The 25,989-nt window shown below is 42.8% G+C and overlaps 1 protein-coding gene across 2 annotated transcripts in view; it reads left to right on the plus strand.

Annotated features, from left to right (window-relative positions):
- The window catches only part of KCNIP4 (potassium voltage-gated channel interacting protein 4), a 279,632-nt gene that overhangs the window by 74,650 nt on the left and 178,993 nt on the right, over positions 1-25,989 (plus strand). Inside the window, exon 1 of one of the 2 annotated variants that reach the window (XM_075545016.1) lies at positions 20,062-20,155. The exons of the other annotated variant lie outside the window; for it this stretch is intronic. The gene's annotated coding sequence lies outside the window, so the exon portion shown is untranslated. Of the gene's footprint in view, positions 1-20,061; positions 20,156-25,989 lie in introns of those variants that run through there. 2 annotated transcript variants of the gene reach the window in all.

Below are 25,989 nucleotides of genomic sequence, written 5' to 3' on the forward strand. Positions count from 1 at the left end.
ATCTTCATGAGCTTAAGGATGAAGGAGAATTTTTCAAGAATAAAAATAAATATTTATAAAGAAAAGCTGATAGAAATTTAGTTAACAGCAGAATATGAAAGAAGATATATGTGAAAAAATTAATCAATTAATTTATGAGCGCTTGAAGATGACTTTCAGCTCTTTCAAAATATGTGAAACTATTTCAAAGATTAGGTTAAGCCTCTCTTTTTTCCTCAAATAAACAATTGTTCTCCTTTTGAAAACAGAGCTAGGGAGAAAGAAATAATGAGCTCACACTGTGGTGTCAGCAGAGAAGGCTGAACATGCTCTAGCTTGCCAAAGGAAAAACAAAGCTGCCTCAGAAGAAAGACAACAGAATGTTTCTGAGAAGTAAGGATGACAATTCTTTATTTTAGACACATCATCAGGGGAAGACCAATTTCTAGAAAAGAACGGCACATTTGTAAACGAGAGAGGGACAAGGAAAATGAGGAGCCCCTCGGTGATATGGAATGACACCAAGACTTCAAGAATGGGTTCGAATTGATCAGAGATCCTGGAAATGGCACGGAACAGGGGAATGTTTCTGTGACATATGAGGGGACTTCAAGAAGTTCATGAAAAAGTTTCATCATATTTCAATTTCACTGTTCCACTAATCTCTTGACGTTCCTCCTAAAAGGCCACTCGCTGGTTTCTAGAACAGCAAGATGCTAACAACAGCAAGACGAACAAAGAAGTGTTGTCTTTGGAGACTTGGAAAGAGTTTTAATCCAACAATGAAGAAACAAGGGTTGCTTCCTTTTTCTTAAGCCAATTAAAGCATGTTACCCTGTGGGAAGAAGAAGGCATTAAACTGTCACGGAGTAGTGAGCCCAGTTGGGGAGGTAAACCAGCTTTCAACCCCTAACCCTGAACTCTTAGCATCTGCCTGTACTGAAAAGCTCAGTGGAGGGTTAGAAGTGCCAAATAAAACCATGAACAAAATATAGATCTACAGAAACATGCTGGATTTATGTTTCATAGGAAAAGCAACAAAAATGATTGTCACTGCCTTTCAGTGCGAGTTCGCATTAGTAACCATTGTATGCCTTTGGCGGGTTGCAGTGTTTGGATCCTTACTCTTAACTTCACTTTTCCAAAGTTGCTCGATAGTGTCCCTGTGCTAGTATGACATGCTCAAACACCACAGCTTCCTGATATCTCATATGAAACTGAACACCACACTTACTGAAGCTGGGGAAATACCATGTGAATAACCATAGCATAATGTTAAATAATAAGCCGCTGTGTTAAATACATTTTAACAAAGCACATTTAGTTCCTTGACTGTTGACATCAGAAGTCACATCTTCATACTATCTCTACACTTATCAAAGACAACACGGCCAGAGGATTTTTTCTCAATTCTTTCTTCAAAATGTGCAAATACATCAACAGGGTGAGGCTGGGGGATTGAATTGAAGAACCTTTTTTCCAGTGGTTCAATTATGATCAGTTACTTTTGCTTCATCAGTAGTTGGAAAATCTGGTCTTGGTGATAGAAATGACTTGGGAGACCACATGATAGAATTTTAGAAGAACAATGACCTATTCCTTGGTGTTGGCCAGAATGCTTCTTAGTAGTAAGGATGATGAGCTTTTGTCTGACATAATGAAGGCACATATCAGATAGGACCAGTCCTTAAAGAAGGACACCTCTCTTGGTAAAGGAGGAAGACCTTCAACAAGATGGATTAGCGCAGTGGTTGCAGCAACGGACTCAAATGTCAGAATAGGTGTGAAGTTGGTGCAGGATTGGGCAATGTTGATATGACTGATAGTAACCCTATTGTAATTAGGGTTACTATCAGTCATAACTGACTTGGAACCTATCAATAACAAGAGAAGAAATGTTGCAGGTGCCAATGAGGTAGAACACAAGCCAATCCATTTCCTAAGAATTGTGGCCTCTCGTAAACAATATGCATAGAAATGTCTACTCAGAAGATGAAAAATCTGTAAATTGTGGCAGGAATTCCCTCTGAGATAATTTCTTGGAAACTTGGAATTCCACAGGTGAGAGTATGTGTGATGGAATTCAAAGCACTCCCTTACAGGAAACCCAAGAGAACCCCTTTGAAAGTTGTTATTACTTTTTTCCTGCTAAGGTAGACAACTGGAGTGACTTCTTAGCAGCATATTCTGTTGAAAGTAACAAGCATTACACTTTGTTCCAGAAGCTGAGGTCATGCAACGTTGAGGTGATAACCTGGTAACTTCATGTTCTAAATCCACACCCACGTAGTAGCTTCACGGGACACACCTAGGGCAAACCGCTCCCATAAGGACTTCAAAGTAGAAACCTCAAGGAGTACTTCTGCTCTGTTCCCTGGGCTGCTATGAACTCAATGGCACCTAACAACAAGCAATATCTTTTACATAACAAGACGGCCACATATTTCTCCCACTAAGTAGCTGGTGGGCTCAACCCGGCAACCAACCTTTCGGGATAGGTTTCATTTATATTTTAGTTTCATTATGCTTAGAAGAGATTCTTAAATTTGCAGCTAATTCTTAAGACAGTGTCCTCTGCTTAGCCTTCATTGGTAGGAACTTATGCAGATGACTGACTGATCGATATGGTGGATAGAATGCTTTCCACAATTTAATGTTCCTGCAAATAACCTGAGCATCTTAGTAAGGTGAAAATTCTCATTCAGTAGCTCTGGGATGATTCCAAAGACTCGGTCAGCAATGCTAGCACGTTCCCAATGCTGCTGAGGCTGTGGATCCAGGGAACATAGAGGAAAGAGTAGCCTAGTGTGAAAGAACCTGGGAAAGTCTCAGCTGAGGTGGTCGTTACATAATCTGGTGTCAATTTAGGACTTGAGAGGATTAAGAGCGAAGAGGTAGTGTCTAGTCTGTCAATCAGGTTATAGCTAATGAGGTCTCTGTGTGGGCAAGGCCTTCTCCTAAGAGCCCTGTCTTTCTTGGGAATTCTAAGAATTCCTGTATTTCCTTCTTAAAGGAAGGAGACACTTCCTCTCTCTGCTCACTCCTGGAGAGATGTTCTACTGACAAGACACATGGCACTCTGTTGATAGACCCCATGCCCTGGGAACCGGAGGAGTCACATGGAGACCCCTGCCAGTGCTGAGAGGTTTATACTGCCTCAAGACTTTCCACACACTGGCCTATGATCTTCCTGCATTCGGGATCATTGGTTGTGTTTCATGAGTCTGAACAGGACCTGATAGATTGGTAGCAGACATATGGGCTAATATCAGACTTAGGGACTTGATCTGGACTGGGTTGGGATTTTTCTCAATATTCAACAGCTCTGGTATATAAAGTTGTTTCCTATACATAGGCAAGTGTCCATGAATTTGTTTCTCTAGTCTACCCAGACTAACACAACTGGACAGCAGTTAAGGCTGTTCTAAGCCTCTTAAATCTTCATGGCAGTTGCCGGGTGGCTCTGATGGTTAATTACCATCCCACTAACCAAACGGTGCAAACTAACAGATAGATAGTATACTCAAAAAATGACATTAGTTCCAATTCTCATTGATGTGAACCTCACACGTAAAGTCTATACCAACCTCAAATCTATCTTGACTATATATATATTTAAAATGTATCCAGTAAACGATCCTGCTCTGTCATATGCATGTATAATGGCAGTCACTGGTTTATTTATCTGGACCATAGACAGGATATTTACCAAGGGACCCATTTTCAAAAGCTTCTTCTGAATATTTCCCCGGAGAGCATAATACTGCTTTCTCTCTATAGAAATGCCTTATCCCACTGTCATGAGTACCATGGGCTGTGAAAAGGAAACACCCATCTGTCTTGAAGTATGGCCAAAGTGCTCCTTAGAGGCATTTCAAGAATGGTGAGACTTGATCTGACAGACTCTGGACATGTCAGGAGAGACCAGTCCCTGGAGAAGGCCAGCAGGGTGGGGGAACATAGAGGAGCAGCGAAGAAGAGGGAGACCCTTAAGGAGATGAATCGACATCGCGGCTTTTTCAAGCACCCAAACTTGTGATGATGTTGAAGAACCAGGTAGTGTTTCAGTCTGTTGTGCAACAGGGTTGATATAGGTCAGAACCAACTCGATGGCACCTAACAACAACAACAAATTGGAAGCATGACCTAACCCTGCAGATTGACAAGGTCTAGGTTTCTGCACACCCTTATGAAACAGGTCTGTCAGGGCCTTGCTTCGCAAATGGACCCTATGAAATGCCAATCTCTTTTTGGAAATCTGGAGAAACTCATGGTTTATTCATACACAAAAGTCTTTTTCTTCTTTGAAATCCAATTAACATTGATTCATTCATTTCAAATATATATAGAACAGCATTGTGCAAGCTTCTGAGTAAAGCATAAATAGTGCATGGGAGGCCCTTAGTCCCAGACAAACTGATTCAGACACACAGCTCAATTCTCTCAAGCCTTCTGCTTTGGGACAAGTGGGAGTAATCCTGGACTCAGTTTCTCCATGACAAATGCTTATATCATAGAATTATGTTAGAAATTATAGTAAATGGTTTTTATTGCCTTTTCTGGTGTTTAATGTCAATAGATAACTAATATATGGTAGATTTATCTTGCCAAGTAACCCTGCTTTCAGTTTCATCTGTATCTGAGAACCAAAGAACCTGATCTTTCCAGTGCACTCTAACACGTTCTAAATGATCAAGCTAGGTACAGGGTCCCTCTCTGGGGACAATTGATTATTTTATTTTTGACTCTCAAAAATTTACTCTCACTCCCCAAACGACCCTAAGATTCCTGGGAATAGAAAACAATAACTCACATTTAATGTGTTTTAGGCATCAATGAATATTGTCAGAATTAAATTAAGCACTGCTAAGAATTTTCAGGATTAAAAGCTGAGTTCCACGCTGTTTGGGGTGAAGCTTGGTCAGAGTGGATTATACCAGGGCCGTGCTTTATCTGAACAGCATGCTCGTGCTGACCGCAAGTAATTTAAGGTCTTAATGGGTTTTTCCACAAGGCTAGTAAGAATGGCCTGAGTTTCTGTTTTTCAAACTTTAAGGGGCATTATTCTAAACAAGACGGCTTCCAAAACTTCATGGAAAAGTGGAATTACATTACATCACAATGTAATGTTTCCATGAACGTTTTTGTAGCTCCTTCAGATTCTAAAAAGCTCCTCCAAGCCGATCAGCTTTAAAATGATGAAATCACTAACTAATTAAACCCAAAATGCATTATTTTTAAATTTTCACATAAAGTGGGATTTTATTTGTTATTTATAGGGTGCTATATCAAAACGACATTCTAGACGTGGTCTCATTTTATATAAGTCAGAGTTTTGTTGAGGCAATACTTGAAAGCAGCCAAGGTAGGAAGGAATCAGACATCTATTAAATTGTCACAATTTTTTCCCCCATTAGAACATAAACTCTCAGCCGTGATCAATTTGAACACTGGACTTTCCTGGCACCGTTTCTAATAAATAAATATGATAAGCATCAGAAGGAGGGGCTGGTTTTCAAGGACAGCATTTTACATTGTGTGTCAGCCCACAGCATTCATTATGGAAAATCAGATTAGCACCCAAGAGCCACTCATATCTGTCTTAGGGACATTGATTTGTAGTCCTTAGTTTTTCTGAAGTCCAGATAGAAAATTTAGAAGAATGTAATTTTCCACCTAACCTGTTCAATGAAATATAACTTATTCTAAGTCCAAATTGGTGAAATGGCAGCTATAGTATCTCAGTATGTAGAAATTAATGGTATTGTGACTAATGAATATTTGTCATTCCAGTGGATGGGGTGAATTAGAAACTTTCATCTCTGTTCATTTTAAAATATCCAGACTATGTAAACTTTTTTTTTTTTTGCGTTAAGTGATGCAAATCTGATTTTGAATCCTTAGCTACTTGCTGATGCACTTGGGACAAGTTACAGAGACTTCTGTGGCACCCAGATTTTGTCAGTCTAGAAGTTGTTGCTGCTGTTGTTGGTAGGTGTCATCCCTTGGTTCAAAACCATGGTGACCCTGTGTACCACAGAACAAGACGCTGCCCAGCCCTGCGCCATCCGCACAATTGTTCCCATGCTTGACTCATTGTTGCAGCCACTCTGTCATTCCATCTCCTTCAGTGCCTTCCTCTAGTAGGAACTGTGATTGCAAAACAATTAAGCCGTTAGCTGCCATCCAGTGATTTCATGAGAGAAAAGGAGCTGATGAACTGCTTCCTTAAGAAGGCAATCAAGAACACAATATGGGCAATTTGACTTTGTCAGATGGGCTAGCAGAGGGTTGTATTCTACCTGCTGGCACCTGCCCAGAACAAGAGCGTGATACTCATCTTGCAAGGTTGTAGCAAGACTTGATAATGATACATGCAAATGACTAGAACTCTGACAGTCCGAAACAATTGTTAGTCATATGAAGAACAGTGACTATCAACTCATCTACACAGGCTAACTTTACTTATGAAGCATATTTTTGTCAAGAATCCACTCTGTCGTGATCCACATAATTGAATGCCTTGGCATTCGTATTTTAATACAAGACTAACCTAAGCCTTTGCATTCGACTTTATGGATTATAACACCTCCTCAAGAAGAATGGATGTTCTAGAACACTTCAGTGTGCTTATGCAGAACCCGGACATAGATCCAGAGGCAGTTGTACCAGCAGAACATGGGATATAGCATGATTTAACACCAGGAAATGCTTATGTCAGATTTGTTATACTCTCACCATACTTGTTCAACCTGTATCCTGAAGCAAATCATCACATAGCTGGATTATGTGGATAAAAATGTGACATCAGGATTGGAGGAAAGCCAGTTAACAACCTGTACTATGTAGATGATATGAATGTATTGCTGAAAGTGAGGCAGTCTTGAATTACTTGTTGAGGAAGACCAAGAATTGTAGTTTTCAGCTCAATGTAAAAAAAAACCAACAACAACAACCAAGATCCTTACAATTTGAACAAAAGTTAACACCACAATAAATGGAGAAAAGATTGAAGTTGTCTATGATTTTGTCTTTTTCGGATCCACAATCAAGCTTGTATAAGCAGCAAAGGGTCCAATGACATATTACATTGGGCAGGTCAACTTCACAAGAACCCTTTAAAGTGTGGAAAAGTAAGGATGTTATTTTGAGGACTGAGGTGTGACTGACCCTAGCTATGATATTGTCCATTGCCTCACATGCATGTGAAAGTTGGACATTGAGTAAGGAAGACAAAGAAAAATCAAGGTCATTGGCCAATGGTGTTTGTGTAAACTGTTGAAGGTACCATGAACTGCAAAAAGACCACATAGTTCTGTTTTGGAAGAAGGACATTCAAAGTGCTCCTTAGAGACAAAGATGGGGAGATTTAGTCCTAAGTACTTTGGGCATTTTATCAAGAGAGACCAATCCCTGGAGAAGGACATCATCCTTAGAAAAGTGGAGAGGGAGCAAAAAAAGAGGAAGGTCCTTGGTGAGATGAATTGACACAGTGGCTTCAACCAGGGGCTCAAACAATCGTGAGGCTGGTGCAAGACTTGGATGGGGTTTCATTCTGTCATGCACAGTGTCCCTATGACTTGGAATAGACTCCATGACACATAGTGACAAACAAAAACACCACCTGCTGTGTGTCAGTTAGCCATTCTGTGGTCGCTGACCTATTGATGTGATAAGCTACGCGACTGGTAAGACTAATACCAGAATCGTCAACCATGGTTGTCAAGTTTCAGAGGATGTTTCAGACTAAGACTGGCTAGGAAGGAAATCATCATGATCTACTTATGCAAATCACCTATCAGAAAGCTTATGCAGAATGCCAAGCAATTGTCTGACTTATGTGCTTTTGAGATAGCATAGAAACAATTTCTTTGAGAAAAATGAATACAAGACAAATCCCAAGAAACTGGAGGTTAAATGTGTCCCAAATGATCCACTTTTCAAAAATGTCATATGTCCCCGTGAGCCCTGATAGCGACTACAACTCATGCCCTTGGTGAGATAGGCCGGAGCAGTAGCTGCTACAGTGGAGTCTAACATGGTAAGCTGGCGATAGTGAGGATGGTGCAAGAGCAGGCATTTTTGATTTCCATTGTATACACATATAAGGTTGTCATGAGTCCACCTCAACTCCACTCTGTAGTTATGTTCAAAATATTTAGATATTGGAGCTAGTACTGTTTAAAAATCATACGTACACATGTATGTATGTGTATCTGTTCCCTCAAGGCATTTATCCTCTGTGTGGCCAATCAGGCTTTAAACATACAAGTGACTAAAATGCACCATACGTCCCTAGTGACAGGTCTTATAGGTTGGTGAAAAGATGCCTTAGCAATCTGGAAGTCCCAATTTAGGCCAGTTGTCCTTGTGTCTTTATGAATAGTATTCCTGGTCATTGGCAATGGTGATCTACTTTGGAGAACAAACAATTGTATAGTTACCTAGGCTATGAAGTAAAATAAAGCAGGGAAGGTGAATAGGGTGTGTCCATGTGATAATAGAGTTTTAAAGAGCATTGTCAGGGAATGACTTCCTGAGAGGGTAACATTAGAGTAAATACCTGAAGAAGGTGGGATCAGGACCTTGAAGATATTAAAATGAGGACATGCTGGGCAGGGCAACCAGCGAATGGCAAGGCGCACAGCGAGAAGAGTAAAATAGGAGATGCGTTCAGAGACACACCGATGAGACTGTCTGGGGAGGCTGTACACTTTGTAGGACACTCTATGGAACTTGGAGCGATATGGGAATACATCTGACCTTTCATAAATATCTCATCAGTTAATGAATCTGAAGTGAAAACTAGAAGACACCATTCCTAGTACCAGTAAACCAACCTCATTGCCACCCAGTCAAGTCTGACTCATAGTGACCCTGCAGGACAGAGAATAACTCCTCGTGTGGGTTTCTGAGACTGACACTCTTTATGGGGCCCGGTAGCCTCATAGTTCTCCTGGGAGCAGCTGATAGTTTCAAATTGCGTACCTTGAAATGAGAGCTCAACACATAACCATTATGCCACTGGGGCTCCCTGTGAATGCTCACCCTCAGTACATTAATTTGCCATCCCCTATGAGGGCTTATTTTGGGCACACTATCCTGTTTATGAAGCAGATGAATTGATGCCATAGTCATAACATAACAACGGTTCAAATGTAACAATAACCACGAAGATGGCACCTGTTAGTTCTGTTATACACAAGATATCACCAAAAATAAATAAATATTTCTTTAAAAAAGACATCACCAAAAGTTTGAGCTAACTCAAGGACAACTAGCAACAGTGTGCAGAATATAGACCACATCAATTACACACAAGTAGAAATCCACTCAATTGTGGTGTGAAGTGCATGAATTCAGTGGGGATTAATGTGCTGGATAACAATTTGAAAATAGTATCAGTACTATTAGGATAATGTCCTGTATACATCCTGTCTATCCATACAGAAAAATCTAGAGGAGAATCAACATTTTAAATGTCTATCGAGTCAGACAGGACAGGTAAATGAGCAAAGTGGGCCAATTTAAACGGCAACTAGTTGATGGAAGGAGACAGGTAATAGAAAATAAATGAGACTGGCAAACTAAAAATGCATATTTCATCTCAAATCCATCTACCTGTTGCTATCAGGTTTTAGAAAAATAATCTCTGTAAGGTAAAAAGATCCACATCTATATCATGAGATTCCGATATGAAATTACATGACTGTAGTCCTCAAGACATTCTATCTGGCATTGTGTTGAATCAGAACAAAACCATAGTTCTCAAGTTTGGCATCATATTTGAATCTTCTGATTCCATTGGACTGACATAATTAGTTGCATGTATGTATGTATTTATGTATGCATTTAAAGCCTGGTGATTATAATGAGTAGGCAGGACCATAGTTGATATCCACACACTTATCAATTCGAGAGCTTCATTTAGTATCTGATTTGATTTTCTTCTGCAATGCCTGGCCCAGCATCTTATCTGTAATAATATTAATTTTTTTAGTAATTTAACTTAATTAAAGTGAACAAATGCACAGAAAAAGAAGAAGGTTGACTACAGCTACCAGAAAGAACTGGAGAAAAGAAACTAGAGTCTCTCACTGGACGTTATAATGGATTATGTGTTATTCTTCTGACATTTCAACCATTTTGCAGAAACAATTCCTTCATTAATCTCCTAACGTCCCTGAGATTAGTAAGTGTCAGGTATTATTACCCCCATTTTTCAGATGAAGAATTTGGATCTCCAAGGGCAGATCTTTCTTCAACTTCATCATTATTTTTTAATACCACCAGGAATTTGATGGATGTCCTATTGCAAATGGGAAATCTCTTATGAGGAACTCCATTCAAGGTAGGATGAGTTTGGAAATACAGCTGAGGAGTAAGGACAGAAATAAAAACCAACCCACAAAGTGAGACTGTCTGAAGGCCTCAACAATGAGACCCACCCAGAAAAGGGCCTTGTCTAAACAGTTGATGGAGATGCATTTGGAAGTCAGACCGTGAAACCTCAGAGTGCGACAGCTGGGCATGTGCTCAGGTTCGGGTAGTGTCGCTTCAAGCCTCATGCATTCCTCTGATTCTGAATCTCTTCACCTTGACATGTGGCTATCATGAGACAATTTGCCACCTTGTGCTCTTGTGAAGGTCAGATGGCATAGGTTGTCTGGCACATAGTACGTTCTCCTTGTCATTTTTGTTGTAGAATTCCACTGGGAGCATAATTTATTGGCATCTGTCTTTAGAAAAAGATCATATTCAAGGTAAAATCTAGATGATTTTCTACATCTGTTGTTTAATTCTTTTTAAAAAATATACTCAGTGTTCCCATTCTACTGTTAGCATCATGAAAGGACGATGACCTGTATTTTTACCATTGCCTATTAAATATTGGTAGGATAAACTGTCAATTAGATTGCATCACATTGGTGCTCAAAATCCTCAGTTTTATCCTTATTTCACCCTGGATAGAAAACTAAATTATGATAATGGACTATGATGCCCTGTGGGATTTTACCACACACAGCAGCCTGGCCACTCTGTTCTCATCACGTACATGCATCTCCCTTGCTGTCACCTTGTGGTGGTAACCCCTACAGGGTCACCGTGCATCAGACTGGACTCACTGGCAGAGGGCTTAGTTTCAGTTCAGTTTATGCTGCGTTCCAGAGGAACTGCAGAGCATAACTCACCAACTTTGGTGACTCAGAATGCAGAGAAAGATCCATAGAGTCTTTGTCTGCATGGAAGTTCTCCCAGGCCCAACGCGTTTTGAAAGACTAAGTAGTCTTATTCAGACTGAAGGTCAGGGAAAGGTTAAAATATCCATTTCATCTTCAAAATCTGTGGGTGTCGATTTTGCCATCAAGTTGATTCCAATACCTCATAGTGACCCTCAAAAGATTTCTGAGACTAAATTGGGGGTGGGGGCACGGTCTCAACTTTATCACATGGGAGCTTCTGCTGATTTTTAAAGACTAATCTCGCAGCTAGCAGCCAAATGCTTAAATCCAATGCCACCAGAGCTCATTGGAAAACCAAGAGGCGTTAGCTTTGCATTGGGCTATGTTAGGGGCGAGGCGAGTTTTCATCCATCATGAAGTCATTCTTTCCTTATGGCTGCAAATTACTTCTATTCCCCACTTCTAACATGTGATGACCTCGTCCAAGCATTCCCCAAAGTCTCACTGAAGTGTAGCAATGGTTCACATCTAGACTGTTATCAGTTCAATCAGGTGAGTGCTAGGCTCCTTCTGTGTAGCTTATTAAATATTTCTCCTGCTCTACAACCATTTTGAAATTCAGTGGAGGCGTTCTACGTGGAACACAGTTCTGCGCTCCAGACTCTTGACTCTCCCCTCTGAGGCAGAAAGAGACACAGTGAACAGATGAGAGAAAGAGAGAGAGAGAGAGAGAGAGAGAGAGAGAGAGAGAGAGAGAGAGAGACATACAGAGAGGCATGAAGTGCAAGGAGCCATCGAGAGGCATGTGGAGCTACAGACAGAGACAATGGCCCAGGAACAGTGAGGAGACAGAGACATAGAGTCAGAGAGGGAAATAAACCGACAAATACTAAGAGCGTGAGAGACAGACGTTGGAATACCAGAGAAAGACTTTCTGTTGTGAGAAATGGGTATCTTCACGTGACAACGCTGAACAGAGTCAAATTTCTACTGTTTATGATAGATTCCATAGATTTCACCCAGCAAACTCAAGCATCTATGCCTGCCTCCTTCAGGATTAACTGTAAATTATGTTTTAGGGCAAAACAAGTCAAGTCAATTCAGAAGTCAATTTTCTCTTTCCAAAATTCATATTATTACAAAATTCACTGTAGGCATTTCCTCTTCGTTTCCAGTTACCAGCACTGCCTGACCCTTCTGAAAGATGATCCATTTTGGACGATGGCAGCATCTCATAACAGCTGGTATGGTGGGCAGGACTTTTCTGCAAGAAATAACACCAGAGTAGGAACCCAAACTGCTCCATCCATTTTATTAGGGATAAATTTGAAAATGCAAAAAAAGCATCAACAAACCCATTGTGTGTGTAGTTTTATGGTTTGTTTTGTTGCTACTACTGTTAGCTCCTGTTGGCTCTGAGCCCTGTCTCTGCTGTTGTTAAGGGCCGTGGAGGGAACCCCAATTCATAGCAAGCCTGTGTACAAAAAACCAAACTCACAACTCTTCCTGTGTTTTAGCCCATTGTTGCAGTCACTGTCAATGCATCTCATCAATGGCCTTCCTCTTTTCTCTGTCCCTCTCCATTACCAAGCATGATGTCCTTCTGCAGGGACTGATGTCTGCTAATAACCTGCCCAAAGCATGTGAGATGAAGTCTCGCCATCCATCCTTACCTCTAAGGAGCCTTCTGAGTTCTAGCAGTCCCATATACAGCAGACTGAGAAACTGCCCAGTCCCCTTGCCATCCTCTTGATCCTCCATTTGCTTGAGTCTACTGTTAGCTTCCAACCTCAGGACTCATTTCAGACCAGATTATGTTGATAACCTCAGAGTGGTAACGCTGTGGGATAAGCATTGAGCTGCAATCTGAAGGTTCAGCAATTCAAACCTATCAGGCTCTCGGTGAGACACAGCTGATGCAGTCTACTTCTGTACAGATTGACACCCTCAGAAACCATAGGGAGCAGTTATAATGTGGCCTGTGAAGCCACCGGGAGTCGGAGTCACCCGGGGGGTCATGGGTTAGTTGCTTCTAGTCTCTTTGTCTGTGAACTCCGCTGCGCTCAATCCTATGGTTGATCCCGATGGCATCTGGAGCACCACTGCAGCAGCCAGGATTCTAGCAATCCAAAAGCTATCGCAGTACAGTAAGCAGAGAGCTGTGTGGTGCATATGTGCCAGACCCCTCTTCTAAAACTAGTCCTACTGGTGGATAAACTCACATGTTCCGTGACATAAATATATCTTTTTCTCGCTCCCTCATCCAAATCACGCCTAATGAATGAGCTCCTCGCTGTTTCCAAGGGGGACTCAGGAGGGATCACAGTGCCTCCAAAACCTCTGGTGCTTTTTGCCATTGTTTTTGGTCCACAGGAAGACACCGTGTCTGTCGCATCATTATATTAGCCACACATACTATTAGCCACGTATTAGCCACTTCCCTCCACCAGTCAGCCACTGGCTTGGGATATACAAAGGGAGAAAATATTTTCCATAAATCAAAAACACAAGACAGATATGAAAAGCTTTTTGAATGATTGAGTAGGAGCCTTTATTCCTAAGAAAGAGGCCACAACGATTACTTTGGGCTATCAGTTACACTGGAGGGAAAGAAAAGATAGGCATAATTCTCATTATGGGGAAACTGCTACTTCTCCTGTCATCATCAATGCATGTTGAATTTATAATTTACAGCCCACATTTTACCACTGTAACCTGATATTTATATATATATATATATATTTATAGTTATGGATTGAATGTCGCCCCCCTCAAGAAACAGAGGTTGTCAATCCTAACCTCTCTGTCTGTGATGAGAAAAAAAATGAGGTTTTCTTCTCCAATAAAGATTTACAAGCTCAGAAGCGCACAGGGGCAGTTGTACTCAGTGCCACAGGGTCACTGTGAGTCAGCATCTCTGGGATGCAGTGAGTTTGTTTTTGTTTTAGTTTTGAGGGGCTGAAAGGGGAGAAAGGAAAACCCAGTAAGAGTAGACTTGAGTGAAGGGAAGGGCAATATACCACATGGAGGAAGGCAGCGCAACATGACCAGCGGCAAAGGAAATCCTTGAGATGACAAAGGCAATCACAGCTACGCACACAATTCCTGCCACAATGGTAACAGCGAACAACATCTACAAACCGAACGTGCATGCTGAATGGCTATAATATGGCAAATGGGAGTAGCTCCACTCGTGTACAGAGGCCTGCCTCTGGCTTGGCTCTATTTGTATGTGTCTGTGTTGCAATTATATTGAAGGATATTTTATAGCACACAGGTTTCAAAGCTCTTAGCCCAAACCAAACACCTTGAGGAGATGTGTCACAATAAGTTAGATCTTAGAACCACACTCTTAAGGATTCCATCGTGCTTTAAAGGAAAAATGAAATGGTCAGCTCCCATAAAGACTTACAGTCTCTGAACCACAAAGGGGCCATTCTAATCTTTCCTATGGGGTCCCTCTGAGTCAGAATTGGCTCAGTGATAGTGGCAGGTCAATTGGCATAACAGAGTCTACATCCTACTTTGGTGAATAATCACTAGGGTCTTAAACACCTCAAGTAGTCCTCTAATGCGCAGCCGTGGGTCTCTCCTTCTCTGTAGAGAATAAGAGTGAGGAAAATCCACGGGCACCGGAAACAATGAGTCCAAAGGATTGATGGATCACCTGAAATCCAGTCACTTCTCCCCTAAGACCAGCAGAACTAGATGGTGCTAAGGTCCAACTACTAACCCTTCTGATTAGGAACACAATAGAAGATCCTGGACAAAAGGGGAAATGGGGGAGACCATGGGTGGGGTGGGTGCAGGTGAGGTGCTAAAACAAAATTTTAAATCTTTTTAAAAGTCTAAACTGATTGGTCTAATAGGGATCAGTAGAACCTCTGAGGCACCTATATAGAAGGCTCAAATATTACAATTGTGAAGACGGCGCAGGGCAGGGTGGGGCTGGGTTCTGTGCTCCAGAGGTTAGCTATGAATTGGAATAAACTCAAAGGCACCCGACAACAGTAGCAACAGCAGAGGTACAGGCCACTGATAGATGACTGTCGAGTCCGGCTAGCCAGAGAGAAATCCAAGCCGAGATGGAAGGGGTTGGACAAGTGGTAAACTTAAAGTCTCTCTTCTGCAGATGGCTGACTTTGAATCTAAGCCTCCATTGCTTAAATAGTCTACTTCTACCTGTGAAGAAGAGAATGTTCTAGAAGCAGAGAAAAGGGGAGAGTAGGACATACACAAAATTCTGTGACATTCGTATCTTAAGAGCCTTCCAGAAACGTAAGGTTTCATTAAAGAAGAAACACCAAAGTAGAAAGATAGTAAACATATCTAATCATGAAATAAACATCCATATAAAAGAGACATTTAAATTATATTTGGCAACAAAATTCTTTAGTATAAATTGCTTGGCTTTGTAAAGAGAAGACAGACGTCCAAAGAATTCTAATGCTCTGTGTCAGGCAGCACGACTTGTAATAATAATGAACAGGGGATTAAACCTCTTACTTTTACTCCCGATTACAAAAAGCAACCTGCATGTCGTGTACTCCTGAGCGTAGCTTATTGAGGTGCCGGAGGGCAGAGAACATGAGAGCCACTAAACTGAGGTGGAGTGGAGTCAACATGAAGCTGAAGCGTCTTGGAGAAGCAACACGTTTCCTCTGCCACGCTCTGGCCAGATGTGGTGAAGCCCTCTCCTACAGACAGTAGACTTGGCAGAGAAGCCGAACTTAAAGAGAAGGGAGAAAATAAAATAATTTCTTTGAAGAGATGGCCATTGACTAGATTCAGGGAGAACTGTGGAGTCTGGCTAGCCACGGAGAACGCCCATCTGAAACGAGAGGAGTAGGGCCAGGGGCACACGGAAAGTCTCTCACTTGCAGATGGCTTGGGGGACTTTTCTTTTCTAAGTTCCTGTCCAAGGAAGGTCTCAAGTCCCAGCAGTGGATGGTAGATGCTGAGAACATCAGAATGCAACACGGAGAAAAAGAGGGAAGTTTGAGCAAACCAGAAAACCAGCCTTTCTCTCCTCAGGCAGGTGGGAGAGAGGATAGAAACCATTTACCAGAGGAAATTGCGAAGGGGCTCAGTGAATTTTTAAAATAAAACACTTAGTTTAAAATGTGAATTAGTTGGGGAGTTTAAAATTAGATCCTCACTTTTGTTTTCAACAGTTGATACTACTTATCAGACTCCCCGTGGCGAATCCTTCCTCTGCCACACCCACCCCCCTTTGATTTCTCTTCTCTTTCTGTGGATTTCTATTCCCCTGTCATTTGACTGAATACCTGTCAGTCACTAAAGGCCAGATATTGTATGAGGTCACTGTTACGGGAGAAAAACTGAGGACAGAGCCCCCCTGTCAAAGGGAACAGAGACTGGGGAGGCTACCAAGTTGAGGAGGGCAAAGAAGGGTCCGAGACTTAAGGCTCCATGAGGGTGTTGAAGTTCCTATTTGATGAATGAGTCGCATGCATGCATCGTGTGCTTTGAAATGGCACCCCCTGGAGGAACAAGATGCACTCCTTGGGGGCCTACCACAAAATCTGAACACCCCTGGGAAGTTTATTAAGGACGTGGTACATTCATGTGCATTGTTGCTGGTAACTAATATAACTCGCTGCTATCCTGTGGATGCGAACTCATAACCACCCTGTAGGACTGACAACTGCCCCAGTGGGTTTCTGAAACTGTAACTCTTTGCTGGAGTAGGAAACCTCCTCTTTCTCCCAGAGTGCCTAGTGGTTTCGAACTGGTGCTGCTCGGCACCATCAAATCAGTTCCGATCCATAGCTACCCCAAACACTGCCCGGTCCTGTGATCCTGGGCCATCATCACGACCATTATGATGTTGGAGCCCACTGTTGCAGCCACTAGTAAACCCATCTCCTTCAGGGTCTTCCTCTCTTGTGCTGCCCCTCTGCTTCACCAACCATGATGTCCTTTTACATGGACTGCTCTCTCCTGATAACATGTCCCAAGTGTGGGAGCCTAAGTCTTGCCATCCTCCCTGCCAAGAAGCATTCTGGTTGGGTTTCTTCCAAGACAGGTTCATTTGTTTCTGTAGCAGTCTGTGGTGCTGGGAATATTTCTCCCCAACACCACAATCCAAAAGGTATGGATTCTTCTAAAACTGTAGATGGGAGAAGCAAATTAAATGATTTGCTTTATGCAAAATCATTATAGAAGATTTTGACAGATGATATAGACAGATGGATACACATAGAATATTGGAGGACTTAACCTGGGTGCTATGAGGTCGATGGTGATTCACTAGTAGGCCCCTTGTCTTCCATGTGGGAGGTCTGGGTTTAACTCCTGCCCAATGTACCACACAAACAGTCGTCTGTACATGGAGGCTGTGTGTTGCTATGAACAGATTTCAGCAGAGCTTCCAAACTCAGACAGACTAAGAAGAAACACCTAGTGAATTTACTTCTGAGAAGCAGTTAAAGAACACACAATCACTTACACCAGTCCAATCTACAGTTGATGACAGGGACAGAGTAAGGCTTAGCAGCTTCTCTGTCAGGTATGCGTGAGATCACCGTGAGAGGGCGTCAATGGAACAGGAGTACGTGGATATTAATCTGAGATGTGAAGCCAAATCCTGTTTCTTTAGGTATCTTAATTGAATCGGCTCACTTAGTTTCAAAACATATCTTAATCTGTTTTAGGGGGATACTAGAACCTCAACCAGTACTTGAAATACCAAGTGGAAACACAATATCCTCATTAAGTTTATATTAGAGATAAAGAGGTAGATCAAAGACAAATAAATGGATGAATAAAATAATTTTATGTAATTGAAAAAAGAGCCAGGAATATGCCCAGACAAGGTGTGGGCATGGAGAGCTGCAGCCAGGGGCAGAGAGTGGGGTCATTCCTTTGAGACAGGATGGAGCAGGAGGGGACCCTCGGGAAAGGGCTCAGAATGGTATGCACATATGCAAGCAATCATGTGAGGTTCTATAAAGTGCATCGTTTATTTTGAGAGCCAAGACAGGAGGCAGGGCTGACTTTGTGAGTTTCAGTAAAGGCCAGAACTGTTGTGTGAGTTCTACAAATGTGTCACCCAAGGGAGAGCCACCAGTTGGGAGGTGCGACATGATGTGAGAAGGAAGGAAAGGCCCCCATCCTGAAGGGGCTTGCTGTCCTTGGAAGGAAGGATGATGGTCTGTGTCCAAGGACACGAAATTGGTGAAGGACTGGAATCAAGGGAAAGTTCTGGTTCTATTTGCATATGCTTACTAGTTCGATCTCTGGGCCCACAAGGGAAACCTACCACATTGTTTGGTTTAGGCTTGTCTTTAACCGTGGACCCTGGAGGTGGTTGTTGAGTAGCTCCGCAAGAAAGTCAATCAGTTGACAAGACCCACAGGAAACTCAATCAGTTGTCAGCACATTCTGTATTTCTAGCAGAAGCAGAAAAAGAACACGTGTCTGTCGGGCCAACGTCACATTACACGGATGGACTGACCTTGACTGGAGGGCAGTGATGGTTGAGTGATAGAGTCTCACTTCCATGTGGGAGACCTAGGTTGGATTTCCATCCAAATGTCATGTGTCGGCACCACCCAGTTGTCAGTTGTGGCCTGACGATGATTATGATGCAGAAGGGATTTCAGTGGCGTTTCCAGAGTAAGACTGACTGGGGAAAAAAACCTGAATATCTACTTCAGAAATCTGAGTCATAGAAACCCTGTGAATCCTAAAGGCCAAACAGGTCCTACAGGCGTGGGGGCATGGGAGGGCGGGGGAGTAGCTGTGGGGCAACTGGACTTGAAGTCACCTGTCTAGAAGGAGAACAACCTTGATATAAATGGATTCTTTTGCCTTTGCTTCATATTCCACACCTTCTAAAGTGACTTGGGGGAGACTATACATGTTAGCATGCATGTCCAGGTGGTCTGGGTGCTCTGAGTAAGATGGGGCTAAGCTCCACAGATCTGCCTCCTGGTTCAAGAAGCTTTGGCAATTCCCTAAACCCGTGGCCATTCCATCCATTCCAACCCGTAGTGACCCTACGCGTAGCATTTCCCAGGCTGGGAATCTGCGTAGAAACCTATGGCCACCTCTTTCTCCCATGGAGAAACCACTGGTTCAAAGCACTGGTCTTTAGGTTCGCAGATGAGCACTTAACCACTGTGCCACCAGCACTCCATCTCCAGGGTGCCTGATCGGCCGGTGTTGCTTGTCCTTAAGACCTCTCTTGTCCATCCCACCTCTCCGGGGTCATTGCTACCAGTTTATATAGTCCTGGCTAGCCGTGTGCTACCCCCCACGAATAAGCACAGCCTCACTCTCACATTACCGCCCTGCCCTCTGGAGCGGATCAGAAGGATCCTCTCCTCACTGGCCTGTCAGCATATGCTAATGAATGTGCATACCAAGGGCATCTATTTGCTCACTTTTCAGGGAAGGCAAAAGTACTAACAGGTATTGCCCTGTGGGTGATTGATGCGAGCTGTCTCTCTCCTCTGCCATCAGCCGAGATCCAGAAAAACATTGTCCCTTCTGGTTCCTCTGCACCGGTTTCCAGATTGAAATGGCAGCCCAGTCCTCTCGGGATATTTGTTATTTCCTAACATAGGCAAATTCACTTGGATTTCCAATGGATATGCTTGCATGATTCTGTTTTTATTGTTGCTAATTATGATTTGCTCTGCTATGGAACCAGGGAAGAACTTAGAAATATAGTGGGAAGATAGTTTCTCCTTGCAGGGTTCCAACCCTTTGCCTGCGATTGCCTGCGCGGATGGATGGCTGCCTCCCTACTGCCCTCCTGCGCGCCCTGCTTCCTTGGGTACTTGGACACTCCTAGCCCTGCATGCCCGCGGCTCCTCCCCGCAGCCCGCTAACAGATGCCACCATCTCGTGTGTCTCCCTAGGGTTCCTCTACACCCAGAGCAGCGCCAAGCGCAGTATTAAAGAGCGCCTCCTGAAGCTCTTGCCCTGCTCGGCTGCCAAAACGTCATCTCCTGCCGTGCAAAGCAAGTTTGTTTGTTCAGTTTTGTTTCGGTTTGAATTTTTCCCTCCACAGTTGTTTTACTTGCTTTGGTTGTAGGTCAGTAGGCTCTGTAGTTCTCTGCTTCTGAAGGGAACCAATACTTTTCATTCTGGAAGGGGGAAATTAAAAAAAAAACTCGATTGATATGCAGGTGTTGACCTAAATACCCTGAAGCACATGAGTGCAATGATCATGATGAAGGAGGAGGAGGAGGAGGAGGAGGAGAAGAGGAAGAAGAAGAAGAATTTCTTTGGGTCGGGTTTGATTTGGTTTGGTTTGGTTTGGTTTGTTTATATGCTTGTTGTCCTTTTTGGCAGACTGACAGCCTGGTCGGTTGGACTTTGAGGAGTTTGGAAAGGTTTGTGTGATCTGCGTATCAGACAGGCAGCATGTAACTAATCTCAAATAAGTCTTGGGGTTCTTCATGTCCAACTGATTAGTAGCTAGACACCTGCCAGGGTTGCTGGTGATGATGCCTTCAAGTCAATGTTGGCCTCGCAGCACACAGGTGAGAGAGTAGAAGTGCCCCGTGGCTGTTAGTGCTCTGGAATCTCATGGGGCCAGATTACCAGCCCTTTCTTTGGCTGAGCTGCTTGATTAGCAGCCAAACCCTGACCTAACCCGTTGTGCCATGAAGGCTTCTTGCTACAAAGCTAAACTCTTAGCTTTTGTGCAATTTAGATACTAAATTCAGACTTCTGACTAAAACCAGAAATATCAGCAGACTAGAAAAACTGCCACCCAATGGAAACCTAAGTCAGTCTAGTGTCTTCTTTTTGGTGGACTCTCACCCTGTCTTCCCTTTCTCTCCAAGTAAAGGTCTAGAGCCACACGTGGTTGGTGTGTCCTTGGGATACTCTCTAAAGCAGGTGTCCTCAGACTATGGCCATGGGCCACATGTGGCCCGCCAAGGACATTTATCCAGCCCGCCGGATGTTTTTGCCCAGTTTGGTTTTTTTACTTCAAAGTAAGATATGTGCAGTGTGCATAAGAATTTGTTCATATATTTTTTTTAAACTATAGTCCGGGCCTCCAGTGGGTCTGAGGGACAGTGAACTGGCCCCCTGTTTAAAAAGTTAGAGGACCCCTGCTCTAAAGCTTCTGAGTTTGTAACATACAAAACAATAAAGGTGGCCTGAGGGGAAATATTCCACTTAACTTTTCTAAAAGATGTTATCCATAACTTAGAGTCCCTGGTGGGGTAGTGGGTGTCCTGTTGAGCTGTTCATGGAAAGGTCAGCGGGTCTAAACCACCAGCTACTCTGCAGGAGAAAGATAAGGCTATCTGCTCTCCTGAAGATTTACAGTCTCAGAAACCGATAGAAGCATCTACCCTGTCCTATCAGGTTGTTATGACTCAGAATCACCACTGTGACCACAGGCTTGTTTTTTGGTTTGATCTCTAACTTTGGGAGTCTCTGGGTGGCACAGTGGTTTAGTAGGGAACTACTAACTAGAAGGTTGGCAGTTCAAACTTAGCCTTACTCAGGACAGATCAGGGAATCTGATTCCATGGAAATCCTTTGGAGCAGTTCTCTGCATAAAGGGCCCATTGTTAGCCAAAATCAACTCTATGGGAACTAACAACAATAACCAATGGCATTCTAGTGACTCTACAGGACAGAGGAAAATTGCTCATTGGTGTCCCAGGAGCAGAGAGCCTCGTTTTGCTCTCTTAGGTCCACTGGTAGATTTGAACTTTGGACCTTGAGGTGAACAGCCCAACTTGTAATGTGCTTTACTTCACGATCTATGCTTCCAGACATTCCTTAGTATGCATATTTTTTCAAGCATCAAATACCCATTAGAAACCGGTGAAGAAGGTGACCTTTGCCAGTAGGGACATAAAAGAGACGGACCTGGTAAAATGGATGGCTAAAGTAGGATATGGAAACCTTTATTAAACTCTATCTATATAAATGTGAAGCTTTTGTTTATGAACATGTCCTCTAACACTTCTGAAGGTGGTGATTCCATCTATGTAATCACAAAGAGCCACAAAGAGCAAGATCCAGGCTGCAGGGTGAATGGGATATAGTTTTCCAGTAAATTCTTACAGGAACTTTTTTCTTTCCATGAAGAAATAGTAGGTGTGTTGTGGTGATGGGAAAAATAAGATTTCATGCTAAATTATTCTCCCCTCCCCTCTTTTTTTTTGCCATAACAAACAGAAATTTCATTTCTCACATTTTAGGAAACTAGAAGTCTGAATTCAGGGTGAGGCTCTAGAGAAAAACTTCCTCTATCTGCTCTGAAGGAAGGGTTTTCTTCCTCTTTGGTGTCTACCACTGGTTCCTTGGATTTCTCCATATGTCTTGGAATATAACACACACACACACACATACATCTACTTTATCCTTTATTCACTCAGCAAATGTTTATTATAATGTGTCAATCCCTGCTCCTTGCACCGGAGGACATAATAGTAAAGGAAAGTTATTTTTTACACACACCCTCCAAGCTTTATCTATGGGACAGGGGCCCTGACACAAATAGTGGGTTACACTTTTGACTGCCGGCCACAAGGTCAACAGTGTGAAACCACCACCCATTCCACGGGAGAAAGATGAGGCTGTCTATTCCCTTAAAGATTTAAACCCACAGGGGCAGTTCTACCCTGTCCTAGGGGGCGATGAGGAGTCACATTCCACTTGATGGTCATGAGGTGATCTATGGAACGAAGCAGCAGGACAAAATGACATGTTTTTGTAATATTCACCTGTACAGTCTGATACAAAATTTGGCTGAGATGCATCACTCAAACACATATTTTGTTATTGCTCCATCCATCTCCTCAGTAGCCTACACGGCCATAATGCAAAGTACTGTCGAAGCCCTAATGCCACATGATAGTGAAGTTGCAGGCAGTTTTATAGCTACTATTTGTCAAAGAATACTGGTTATGAGAGCCAATGCTCTTCCGTTTTTAAACTGGGGTCAAAATGACCAATCTACCAAACATTTACTGAACACACTGTCCTTTATACACCGTGGACAGGTGGAAAGTGACTCTGCAGTGGCCCTCTGTATTCCTTCGGAAGACAGCAGCGTTGCCAGGTCCTGTGAGCACCTTTCCCGGCCCCAGGATGTGGCTGAACCCTTTCCCATGTAACTACTCATGGAGGGTGAAATGCATTTACAATGAATCATGAAGACTCCAGGATGCTTCTTGGAAGGAAATAGTAAAAATGGTAATAGATGCTTAAAAATCAAGCAGACAGTTGAATATTGGATTTCTTTTTTAAGGAAAAAAAATGGGATCAAAAACTGACAGATCTCATCACCTTAGACTTGACCTATTATGTATGGAGCATAGAAGGTTCCTGAAGATAAAGAACTCTCCCCCTCCTGGTCAACAACTCTCCCATTCATAATACCTTCTAAGACACCCCCACTTTGGAGAAGGGCATTCTAGGGAAAGGAGGGGACAACAATTCTATGCCTTCATTTAGTACTTTCATTCACTCTCTGATCATCATCTGGGTCCTGGCCCTCCGTAGCTATGAGAACATGAGGCCAGGTGTAGTTGGTGTGATGAGCCTGGTACCAGAACGTCAGCAGGAAAGCAGGCTCACCCATATCTGCAGGCTGACCCCCAGACCATGTGGGTGAGGCATGTCATGAATGGATGCTCCTACGCTTGAAGAGCTGTCCACTGGCTGAGCCAAGGTTCCCCAGCAGAAATGCCCACAATGCATCCCTGAGAGCAATTTAGAAAAGGGGGCGATCTTCTTTTTCAAAAAAGGCAGTTCAGAAAACTCTCCTCATTCCTCTTGGAAGATACTTGAGCTTTCTCAATAAAACTAATTAACAAAAAATGAAAAGATGTTCTGCAGGGAAAAACAAACAAACTTCCTCTGACATGTGGGCTATTAAGATTCCCAGAACCAGACAATCTCCTAATTCAAAGGCAGCATAAGAAGACAGCTAGTTCCACTTCACATGGATGTCAGATTCTTTCCCTGTCACCAGGAGCAGCCCTGGCTCACCAGAAAGTGATTCATTTGCTTTGTGCCAGATCTAAGGACCTGTGCTTGTCACCATGAGGAGAAATAATTCTTGGACTCTCAACCAGCTTGCTTCTATTCCCACCCTGGAGTGAAATGTGCAGAGTCTGCTCCTCCTTCCCTGGGACAGCCTTCCTGGAGACTCCGGTTCCATCTCTCCTTACTTTTCTTCCAACTCCTTCTCCTGGGTTGAGAGGATAATTGATTTATTTTACCTTGTTTACAGATGTTACTCAAGTTCATTGCTGTATACATACAAAATGAGGAATATACAAAACACACACACACAAATGAAATATCAAACACACACGCACAACTCATCAAGAATGCTACTGTATTTATCCTACCTTGAAGTAACACCACATGTCAAGTAGTATTTACACGGTTTTATTCCCCTATCCATGTTGGTCAAATTCACAATACTCTTCAATAAAAATCAGGGATGGAATCCTTGACTCCAGTGCCAATACTCTGCAATAATGAAATTTTACAATTCGACATTAATCAAGAGTATACGCAGGAAACACGTCAAACCAAATTCCCTGCCATTGAATCGATCCCAACTCATCGTGACCATATGGGAGCAAGGACAACTGCTCCCTCAGATTTCTGAGCCTATAAATCTTTAAGGGAGCTGAGAGCCTCATCAAAGAGACATGTGAGCTTCAACTGCTGACCATGCAGTGAGGAGCCCAAGGCAAAACCCACCAGGGCTCCTAAGAAACCCGTAGCACCCGCAGTGGTGACCGTGGAGGGAAAGGGTTTCTGGAGCCAGCAAGCACGATAAAGCACTCGGTGCTGGCAAGATGAAACCATTTCCTGTTGACCATTGAAGTTCTGACAGTGGAAAAAAAAATCATGGCTGTTGCCATTACTACAAGAGCTTCTCCAGAGGACTTCCGCTCTTTGGAAGAAGAAAGTGGCCACTGTCAACGTATCAGAGAGGGAGCCCAAAGAGAATGCCAGCAGACTCCTTCTTGGATCTCACATCAGCTTTGACCAATGGGAACCCAGAAGGCAAGGATCCAGACTGAGAAGATTTTGTTCCTAAAGACCAGCCCCCTGGGTCCCAGCACAGCAAGTAGAAAGGTGGAGGGTGCCTAAGGAGGCCCAGGGAAGGCTCTGTCACCCAGATTCAATACATCTTGGGGGCCAGGAGCTGGCCTTCTCTTCTTATAAACTATGCTCCCAATTACATGACATTTTAGAGATAACGAACCTTTCATTAGTATATGTTAGTGTTGAGTAGATAATTTCTGGGTGAAGGAACAGAACTAACTATTTCATGAGAGGCTCAATATCAAGAAATTCTTAGCTACTATACCACGTGTGACCACAAGGACTTTTTCTTTTAAAGAATCATGTCACGGCTATAGTTCTTCCCTGGAAAATGAGTCAGTCGCTGTATTTCTCTTTGCCCCAATTTGTTTGTTTTGGATGTTTCACAAAAGTAATAAGGAGTTGCTTTCCCTATTTATTCACGGGGCATGGTGGTGGCAAAAGGTCATTTGCAGGATAACGCACTAGGCGCTAACGCAAAAGGTGATGTATTAGATACTTGATGAAATGTGTGTTTGCTTGCATGCAAGCACTTTTTTTTTTTTTGGTTGAAATGTGCTTGATAATAACATCTACCTCGTAAAGTGGCAGTGCCCTCATTCAATCACAGTAATTGATTCAGTAAATTAGACCTTCATTCTAGGGGCTTCTGCTATTGATTTGAGCAGACAGAGCAGAGCAACTGCAACGAGGTTGTTGTGAGACCAGATTCCTCACCCCAGATAAGCCCCCATCAGCATACTGCCGAACA

This window comes from Tenrec ecaudatus, chromosome 3, assembly GCF_050624435.1.
Source record: "Tenrec ecaudatus isolate mTenEca1 chromosome 3, mTenEca1.hap1, whole genome shotgun sequence".
Classification (NCBI taxonomy): Eukaryota; Metazoa; Chordata; class Mammalia; order Afrosoricida; family Tenrecidae; genus Tenrec; species Tenrec ecaudatus.